This window comes from Podarcis melisellensis (assembly GCF_964234715.1).
Source record: "Podarcis melisellensis genome assembly, chromosome: 3".
In the NCBI taxonomy this organism is placed as follows: Eukaryota; Metazoa; Chordata; class Lepidosauria; order Squamata; family Lacertidae; genus Podarcis; species Podarcis melisellensis.
Window position 1 is genome coordinate 17063947 of NC_138530.1, and position 9969 is coordinate 17073915.

The 9969-nt window shown below is 44.6% G+C and overlaps 1 protein-coding gene across 1 annotated transcript in view; it reads right to left on the bottom strand.

The window, feature by feature from the left end:
• The window catches only part of SLC8A1 (solute carrier family 8 member A1), a 303786-nt gene extending 295374 nt beyond the window's left edge, over positions 1-8412 (bottom strand). The window contains exon 1 of the mRNA XM_081903817.1: positions 8254-8412. The gene's annotated coding sequence lies outside the window, so the exon portion shown is untranslated. The remainder of the gene's footprint in view (positions 1-8253) is intronic.
• Between the last annotated feature and the right edge of the window lie 1557 nt (positions 8413-9969).

Genomic DNA, 9969 nt, shown 5'->3' on the forward strand with positions numbered 1-9969 from the left:
TCTTGCTGATAAAGGGTCAACTCCAACTTGAGCAGTGTGTTTTATTGCAGGCTCGTTGCTGTCACCCATCCATCTAGCTCAGTATTGTACACAGGGTCTGCAGGCCAGAGTCTTTGACAGTCACATCTGGAGATGTTGAGGTTTGAACCTGGGGACCGTTTGCAAGCAGAGCCTGTGATCGACCACTGAACCTCAGCTCTTCCCAAACACCAGCAATTGTGTGATTGACCTACTTTGCATTGTTTCAGGTGAGTGGTGAAGTCCTGATTTTTTGAAAAGGCCTTTGGTTGAATGGTCTTTTGCTGGTTCGGTTTAGTGTTTAGACAGCTGTTCTGTACTTCCATTTCCCCCCTCCTGTGTGGGTATGAAAATTGATTTTCGTTGTTCATGTTTATATTTTGATTTTGCGATTGGGTTTAATTTGGGGGTGGCTGTCTGTTTTTATACTTCGGATCTGTTGGCTGTCTTGCATTCCTTTGGGAATATAGGCAGGGCAAAATGTTTTTTAAAAATAAAATAAAATAAATGTGGTCCTTGTAACTGGGGTCTACGGTTTTACTTGGATTCATTGGCTTAAGGTAAAATAAATTAATATGCCAGCAGGCAGATCTCTCCTTCAGTCTACAAATGTTGACAGTGACATATGTACAAAGATCCATTGGAGTTTACGATAAGACATTTTCTGCCGCTTGGCTTTACTGAGGCATGGGAAAGCACACAGGGAAGGTAAATGCCAGAAACTAAATCTATGTTTATATTTCTGATAGGAAGCAGATTCTCTCTTGTGAGAGAGCTTGAATACGGCATGTGGTTTTCATCTGAATGCTATTACCGATGGCACCCACAGAAGCAGCAAACTGCATTGTTCTGGAAATCAAAGGGAAGGGAACCTCACAGACTATACTGGAAGATGAGTATAGAATTTATAGTTATAAATTGCAGAGTTGGAAGGAACTCTGGGGGTCATCTAGTCCAACGCCCTGCAATGCAAGGATCTTATCTAAGGCGTCTGTTATAGATGACCACCCAACTCTGCTTCAAAACATCTAATGAAGGAGAGTCCACAACCTCCCGAAGGAGTCCTTACTGTTGAATAGTTCTTAACATCTGAAAATTCTTACTGATGTTTAGTTGAAATCTCCTTTATTGTAACTTAAAGCCATTGGTTTGGGTCTTACATGCTGGAGCAGAAGTAAACAAGCTAGTTCCATGTTCCAGTGTGGTGTAGTGGTGAGGAACAATGGACTCGTAATCTGGTGAACTGGGTTCGTGTCTCCGCTCCTCCACATGCAGCTGCTGGGTGACCTTGGGCTAGTCACACTACTCTGAAGTCTCTCAGCCTCACTCACCTCACAGAGTGTTTTTTGTGGGGGAGGAAGGAAAAGGAGAATGAAAGCCGCTTTGAGACTCCTTAGCGTAGTGATAAAGCGGGATATCAAATCCAAACTCTTCTTCTTCTTCTTCCATGTGACAGCCCTTGAGATATCTGAATATATCTCCTCTTTCCCATGTTAAACGTACCCAACTCTCTCAACTGTTCCTCATAAGTCTTGGTTTCCAGACCTTTGATCATCTTAGTTACTCTCCTTGGCACGTGTTTCCTGTCACCCAGAATCTGACACAATACTCCAGGTGTGGTCTGACCAAGGCATAAGAGACTAGACTAGTACTATTACTTCTCTTGAGCAGGACACTATACCGTATTTTTCCGTGTATAACACGCCCCCGTGTATAAGACGCCCCCTATTTTCGGGGACTCCAAATTAAGAAAATGGGGGGAGATTGCGAAGAGTTGTTAAGCTTTCTTGGGGGGGGGGGAATGCCGAAAATCGCTCACCCAGCAGACAACCGCAGACAATATCATGCGTCGCCAAAGCCACCAATCAGGTCGCCACCAGCACCCGCCAATTGCCTGCTGCTGTGGCAGCGAATCAATAACAGCCCTTGCCACAGCCACAAATCACCTGCCTGAGTGCTGATGACTATCTCCTGCTTGCGGCATCAACCAATCGCCCGTCCCCATAGTGCACTATCCGTGTATAAGACGACTCCCGATTTTTAACATATATATATATATTTAAAATCTTCGTCTTATACATGGAAAAATACAGTACTTCCGTTTCATTAGCTTTTTTTGCTGCAGCATCATACTGTGGACTCATGTTAAGCTTGTGGTATGCTAAAACCCCTAGATTCTTTTCACATGTACTACTGGCAAGCCAGGAGGTGTTCCCCATTTTAAATTTGTGCAGCTGGTTCTTCCTGCGTAAATGCAGAACCTTCCATTTGTTGCCCCTGGTTGTAAACTGAAGGGGTAGATAACAAAGTAGAGTGGTACCTCAGGTTACAGACGCTTCAGGTTACAGACTCGGCTAACACAGAAATAGTACCTCAGGTTAAGAACTTTGGTTCAGGATGAGAACAGAAATCGCGCGGCGGTATTGCATCTGGCCCCCCTAAGTTGCACATGCAGATATTTCACCTCAGCATGTCTTGGGCAGTACTTTTATCCATTATACCTATAAGAAATTGCCATTTCCAGTCTGTCGGAGAAGACACGCAGGTGCTGGTTTTTTTTGGTTTTTTCCATTGCTGGTAGGGATGGAAGGATCTGTCAGTTTCAGTTCTCCAGGCTTCTAATTTTCCCAGTCTTAAATTCAGTTCTCCATATTTTTGCAGCCATATGCATTTTTTTTCTTTTAAATCCCTCATAAAAATACTTTGGCTAATACGCACATTTTTGCAAACAGTTCCTCCTAATACTTGGCAATTATGTGTGTTATTTTGACTCATATATATTCATATTTCTGTGCACTTTTCCCATTTATATATTCATCTTTCTGTTTCCTCCTTCCAGAAGCAAGCCAAGCCAGCTTCGTTATCAGGCCTGGGGATGCAGTATAAAGAAAAGGAGAGCCTTGGGTGGGGGCATCAGAGGTGAGGGGGTCAAAGTGCTAGAGAAGGAACAGAGTTCTCCCAGAACCTCCTTTGCCTGGAGAAGGTTGCACTTTTCAAGTGCTTTTACAGCTCCATGTCCAAGTAACAGCTTTGGCTGACATTGGAGAAACAGCAGAAACAACAACAACAACAACAACAACAATTTATTACTTATGCCCCGCCCATCTGGCTGAGTTTCCGCAGCCACTCTGGGTGGCTCCCAATACAGCATTAAATATTAAAAACTTCCCTAAACAAGCATATACAAAAAGCAGCTTTTCCAAAGAAAGAAATGATAACTTCCTAGAAAGGCCATAAGTGGTATGGAGTGATGTCACCTGTGATTAATTCCCTAAGTTCAGGAGATTTCCTCATTCCTTGGGCAAAGCACACACTCTCAGTGAGGCTGAGTCACATCACATGGAAGGAATCTCAAACTCTGGCAAGATACGAATTAGCTGCAAAGGAAAAGGCTCCCGAAATAACAAGGAGTAACTTGACTGTGTCGTGGGTGCTGGAAGAAGCCATAGATGGCCTCCTCTTAATCACTCATTGGGGCAATGAGGATCCGTCTACAGGGGTAGCCAATGTGGTGCCCTTCAGATGTTATTGGACTACAACTCCCATCAGCCCCAGCCAACATGGTTGCATAAGGCATTCGAAAACCAACTTTGAGCTCCTCTCTCTGGGAGCTTCCAGTTAATGGGCTGCTCGTGCAGATGAGCAGTACCCACGTGATTTTGTCATTGTCGAAATGCTGTCCTACACTTCTGATTTGGAACAGCAGCCCATGCCAGTTTCTTCTTCGCCGACAGCCTCCTGCTACACCCCTTGCTACATGCTCCTGACGGTGCTCTGATATTCTGTTTTATTTGGGGCAAGATGGCTGCTGAGAGGGCATAGCAAAACAACATGGCTGCCATTGCACGCATGGAATGACACAAAATTAGAGAAAGAGCAAAGGCCTCACTGCTTCCTCTGGGATTGGCTCTCCCCCTTGCCTCCTAACTCACACAAAGAGGCTGTCTCTGTCTAGTAACAATGAGGAGTGGTACCAGGAAATAATAAACCAGGGGGTCACCCCGCACTTTCTCACATGTACACACATACTCATCACACACAGAGAGACTGCAGACACACATGCTTCTTTCTCTCTCACATATACCACACAGACTCATACATTTCACGCATCTCTCCTTTCCCCTCTTCCCAAGTATATCCTCTTTTTCACAGACCACACATACCTCTCACCATGGCAATCTCCCTGCTGTCTCTCCCCTCACCCTCTAGGTAAACAGCAGCGACTCAGTTATTGAGAAATCAGGTGAGCAGCACAGACAGTCCACTTGGTTGTGGACTTGGTTGTGATTGGTTGGAACGTGAAATAGATCATTTCTGATGACTCTGGATCTCCCTGCCTAGCAAACCTCACCTTCCTTGCCCTTCCACCAGCCCATTAAGGCTTCCTACTTTAGGCAGGCGTCTGGCCTGCCGAATTGTTGAACATTTTTTATGTCCTTGAAATATTAGCTGTTGCCTCTCATATCCTCTTACAGCTTTAGTTTGTAGCTTTCCTGTACTTTATTGTTTTAATGGTTGTTCCAAGGGAACTCTGACATTTTAAAAGAGAGGTGGGGTATAAACATGGGCGCAGCCAGGATTTGGGGGGGGGGCAGGCTTCACGTTAAGGAGGCAGAACCTCAGTTAGTTAAGTATTTTTATTGAGTTACATCTGTCCCCCCTGCTCCCCATGGGCATAAAGTCCCCCCCCCCCCAAATAAGCAAACATTTGACCTTCTCAAAGACATCCAGATACTTAGAGGTATACAGTCTGCCAATATTTCCCTTTATGACTGCTGTTACAAAACAGTAAACTAGATCTATACTTTGGAACCATACTGTTGAAACAGTCCATATTGTCATAACCACCCATATTGCCATAGCAGCCCCAGCTCAAGATGGTTTGCTGCCCTGAGGTGGGACTGTAAATAAAACCCACCTCCAAAGTCAAAATACATTCAGTGACCATGGCAGAAAATCCCACAAGTGCATTTCCTCATCCCTGCCAGTAAAAAACACAATATTAAGTTAAATAACAATTCATTGCCCTTTCATGACACCTAAAATCTGCTGCCTGAGGCAACCGCCTCCCTCTTCCTAATGATAGGACTGGCATTCGGTTTTAGCAGTTTTCAATAAGTATTTGAGGAGGCCCTCTCACACTAGGGGACACGGGTGGCACTGTGGGTTAAACCACAAAGCCTAGCACTTGCTGATCAGAAGGTCAGTGGTTCTAATCCCCGAGACGGGGTGAGCTCCCATTCCTCAGTCCCTGCTCCTGCCAACCTAGCAGTTTGAAAACACGTCAAAGTGCAAGTAGATAAATAGGTACCGCTCCAGCGGGAAGGTAAACGGCGTTTCTGTGTGCTGCTCTGGTTCGCCAGAAGTGGCTTAGTTATGCTGGCCACATGACCCAGAAGCTGTACACCGGCTCCCTCGGCCAATAAAGTGAGATGAGCACCGCAACCCCAGAATCGTTCACGACTGGACCTAATGGTCAGGGGTCCCTTTACCTCTCACTCTAGTCTGGCCTTCCCAAACCTGGTTCCACCCAGATTCTTTGGACTACAACTCTGACCAGTTCCAGCTAGGCTGGTTGTGCTTACTGACTTTAGCTTACTGAGAGGTCAAGTAAGTTGGAAAAAAGTTTTATCCACAGTTTGACGCTGTGTATGAAGCTTGTACCTTTCATAAATCTCATTCATCCCTGGCATCGTGGAGCCATTGAGTTATCAAGTTCATTCCGACTGAGGCCGGCAGTTAAATAATGAGACAGTTTCATTGCTTGCATTGTTCAGAAATATTGCCGCCTTTTGGACCTCTTCCTGCTGGCTTTCCTACGCAAACCAAACTCCTGCATGATATACTTATAGTCGTTAGCAGCATCCAGAGTTAAGTTTACATTTCTAGGTGCATTTGACTGCTCCATCGTTCAGAAATTGTCACCTTCACTTAACCGGCCTGGCTTGCACGTAATGGTAAGCCTGAGTTAAACAAACGGTATTCAAATTAAGTGTAAACATTAGTCTCGAAGGGATATGTGAAATAGGTAGTTTAAATATATGACTATGATTTAGGGATGCTTAAAAGAAATGGTTCAAGCAAGGGGAAACATATACATGAAGATGTTTTGCAGGAAAATGCCTGTCAGAGCTTCACACGTATTTCTTAGGTTTACTGCAAATGTGTTCAGTATGAAATATTCATGCAACTAAATGACACAGTTCTGTTGCAGATAATTCAGAGGGAATTTAGAAAACAGTATTAGGCAAAAGATCACACGGGAAGCCTGCTTTATACCTCAAATAGAAATCTGGATCTGAGAGCTGATTCGGAGGCACTGTAGATGACTGTTACAGGACTGTAATGGTTTGGAGTGTTGAACTAGAACAGGGGTCAGCAAACTTTTTCAGCAGGGGGCCTGTCCACTGTCCCGCAGAACTTGTGGGGGGCCGGACTATATTTTGAAAAAAATAATGAATGAATTCCTATGCCCCACAAATAAACCAGAGATGCATTTTAAATAAAAGCACATATTCTACTCATGTAAAAACAGCAGGCAGGCCCCACAAATAACCCAGAGATGCATTTTAAATAAAAGGCCACATTCTACTCATGTCAAAACAGGCTGATTCCTGGACTGTCCGCAGGCCGGATTTAGAAGGTGAGTGGGCTGGATCCGGCCCCCAGGCCTTAGTTTGCCTACCCATGAACTAGAACCTGGCACAGCAGGCTTTGAATCCCCACTCAGCTATGAAGCTCATTGGTTGACCTTGAGCTCCCAACCCTTCAGAGCTGATTCTGAGGACATATGGGACTGGAGAGGAAGAGGAAGTTCAACTGCACACATAGAAGTCCCTTATGGCACATAAGCTTTGAAAAAACACCCCCCTTCCTTTATAATATATTTAAATGATTCATTGAATAAAAAATATATATCTTCCAGCCATTCAGAAACTGTTTGTAGCATTAGAAACTCACCCCCCAAAATTTAAAAAGGGAAACAGAAACTTAGGGGACAAAACAGGACAGTCTCTCATTTCTGCTGTAAAGGGAAAGAAATTTAGAAAGGAATTGTTACCACAAGCTATGACTGCCCCCCCACCTCTACAGTAGATAGTCCCAAAAGGAATCGGTTTTCCTAATTTCCCCACATGGTTTTGTATGCCCATGTCCAAAATCGTGAGGAACCCGAGCTGCCTCTTGCATGCTGATTTAACCTTTTCAAAAGTTGGAAGCTTATACCCATGCAAACACAACTTTTGTCAAAGGTAACTTACTACCAAAGATTTAAAACACAAACTACTTGCTGTAACTTTGATTTTTAAAGGGCAGGTTTTCTGTGGAATAATGATTATCTATTAGCTTGACTGATGCCCCTATCCTTTCAGTCTAGCAACATATGGCTTGGCTTTAGGGTGAACCATTCTCCGAGATGTCCACACTCCTGAAATATTCCCTTCAGTCAGAGATGGGGAACTTGTGGCCCTCCAGATGTTGACAGAGTACAACTCCCACCACCCTCGACCCCCCTCCATGCTGGCTGGGACTGAGTCCAACAACATCTGGAGGGCAGCAAGCCCTCCCCTACTCTTGCCTCGGATGGAAAAAGAGCAACAACGGGGTGTGTGCTGCCGCTTTGAAGAGACCGAGTCTTTCACAACATGCCACTGTCAATTAAGGATCTTGGAGCAGGATGCAATCAACTGATCTGCGCTTAAAAAAATGGGCCCTGGATTGCCAAAAGAAACACCGTTGTTTACGAAAAGCTCTTCCTACAACCCGTGGCTCAGCAGCGCACAGCATTCAGGCGGACACGCCGCCAAACGTGAAAGCAACACACATTCTGCACCTCCAGATGCTCACTTTTGTGTGCAGTAAACACACAGATGCACGAAAAGACGACACAATGGCAGGCTTAGGCATTGTGTATGCGCTGACGAGTTCAAATGAGACGATTCACAAATCCCAACAAAGAGGAACCCATTATATAAATACTATTCTGCATCTCTCTCCCCCACCCCTCTAAGTTTTGCTGCTTTCCTGGTTCGTCCATGGGGAAGTTTCTCTGCCTCTTGGGTAAGCAGCACTGCTCCATGCCATTCCTTCAGGGACCTCCGCCAAACCCTCTCTCTCTCTAGCCTTACGAAACGCATGAAAAGCCTCTAGTGCAAACGCTGCCCCTCTGGGAATTCCTCACAGAAAGTCATGCAAACAAGCCTTTTTCTCCTCCCCAACCCCCACGCCTGCACTTACCGCCTGTCAAGTCTCGGCACCTCTGTTTCGGGCTGCGTGGAGCGAGAACTTCATATGAAAGCTCCTCTGCATTTACCAGAAAGAAAGAAGTTTGGGTGCTTGTCCTCTAAGTGTCTCTAAACATGGTTTGCATAGCTGGATAGCGGCTTATCTCTGCTTTTCTGCTTTCGCTTCCATACATGGATCTGTTCCCAACAGTAACTCCAAGCTGTCGAAAAGAAGCTATCTGGCAGCTTTAGGCTTCATCCGACACGTAAACGATATATATATATAATTTTTAAAAGTGCTAACCCTTTCTCTCCGTCACCTTTTGCAACCTTTAGCCCATGCCACGAAGCCTCCCCCTTTTGCCTTTACCCCCTTCCCAAATCAACTGGAAGACAACATATTCCTTTTTGTGGCTTGCTGGAACAAATCATTTGAGACTAGTATATGCAACCATGAAAAATTGATGCTTAGGCTCGCACTGTGCTTAAAATGGCTTCAATCTCTAGTGTATCTCCCAACCGTTTGGCTGCTTCTTTTCAAAATATTTGTACAGTAATCGTCAAGACCCACTAAGTATACATGGAAAAGAAATACACCCCCCCCACAGACATCCCTTCCCTTTCAAAAGGTTCCCAGCGGTTCGTCTCTAAGAATACCTTTCCCCCCCCTTTAAAAAGGAATACTTTCCTTAGAGGTCAAGGGTTTTGTTTGTTAGGTCTCTTGGAACGGTTTCAAGACAATATACATCATGTCTGCAAGGATGGGAGGTTAAGAGTCGCATTTTTGTGGAGAGGCAAGAAACACAGAAGGGAAGACGAGCCAAGAACAATCCTGCTTTAAGAGGAGGCGATGCTGCTGTCATTACTCCTGGGCTAGGAAGGGGCAAAATCTGTCAATTTTGGTTTCTCTCGCTTTCTCACTTTCCCATTCTTCAGTTCATTTCTCTACAGATCTGCATCATTTGCATGTTTTTAAGTCCTCGTGAAAATTCATTAGCATTTGGGGACAGATTTCTCACAATATACATATGTTTGCCATTTTGCTGAATGTATATATTTTTTGCAAAGCGGTGCTCCCTAGTATAATGGATCTGCCTACATTATTTTTTTTAAAAAATGTGCATTTCCCCTCCACACTTTATCTTCGTGCATTTATTCTCATGCACGTTACTTGGCTGGAGAATGGCCCTGCAAAATTCAGAGAAGTGCGAATTGTGGTACGGTCACCTTGCATATTGTTTCAGGAAGTACAAATGTGGTACAGTCACCTCTAAACATGAACTGAATTGAATTCTTGCCCCATTCCTGTACAGAACTCCTGTGTGCCAGTTTAGCAAAAGAAAAAAACCCACACCAATTTCACAGGGCCCCTATCTCAAAGACTATGATAACAATACAAAGGAAAGCTCTACATGTAAAGGCATTTGAAACAGCAGACAGACAAAGGGAATCACCACAAACCAACAAGGAATAAGGGGAGGCAGGCCTCCTGCACAGCTTGTGATCTGGAACAATAACCACAGCCACTCAGCTGTATATTTGGGCCTGCCAAATGCTTGATAAGCTCACCCTCTTTATTTTTGCCATCTCTGGCCAGTGTAGGGCTGGCCAAGTGTCCTGCTTCAAAGAGGACAGTTCTCTAGCTACTGGACCAGTTTTAAGGTCCTGCTACTTGCACGTAAGGATCTCAAGGAATACTGGACCAGGTTATCTGAAGACACAGGTGGTG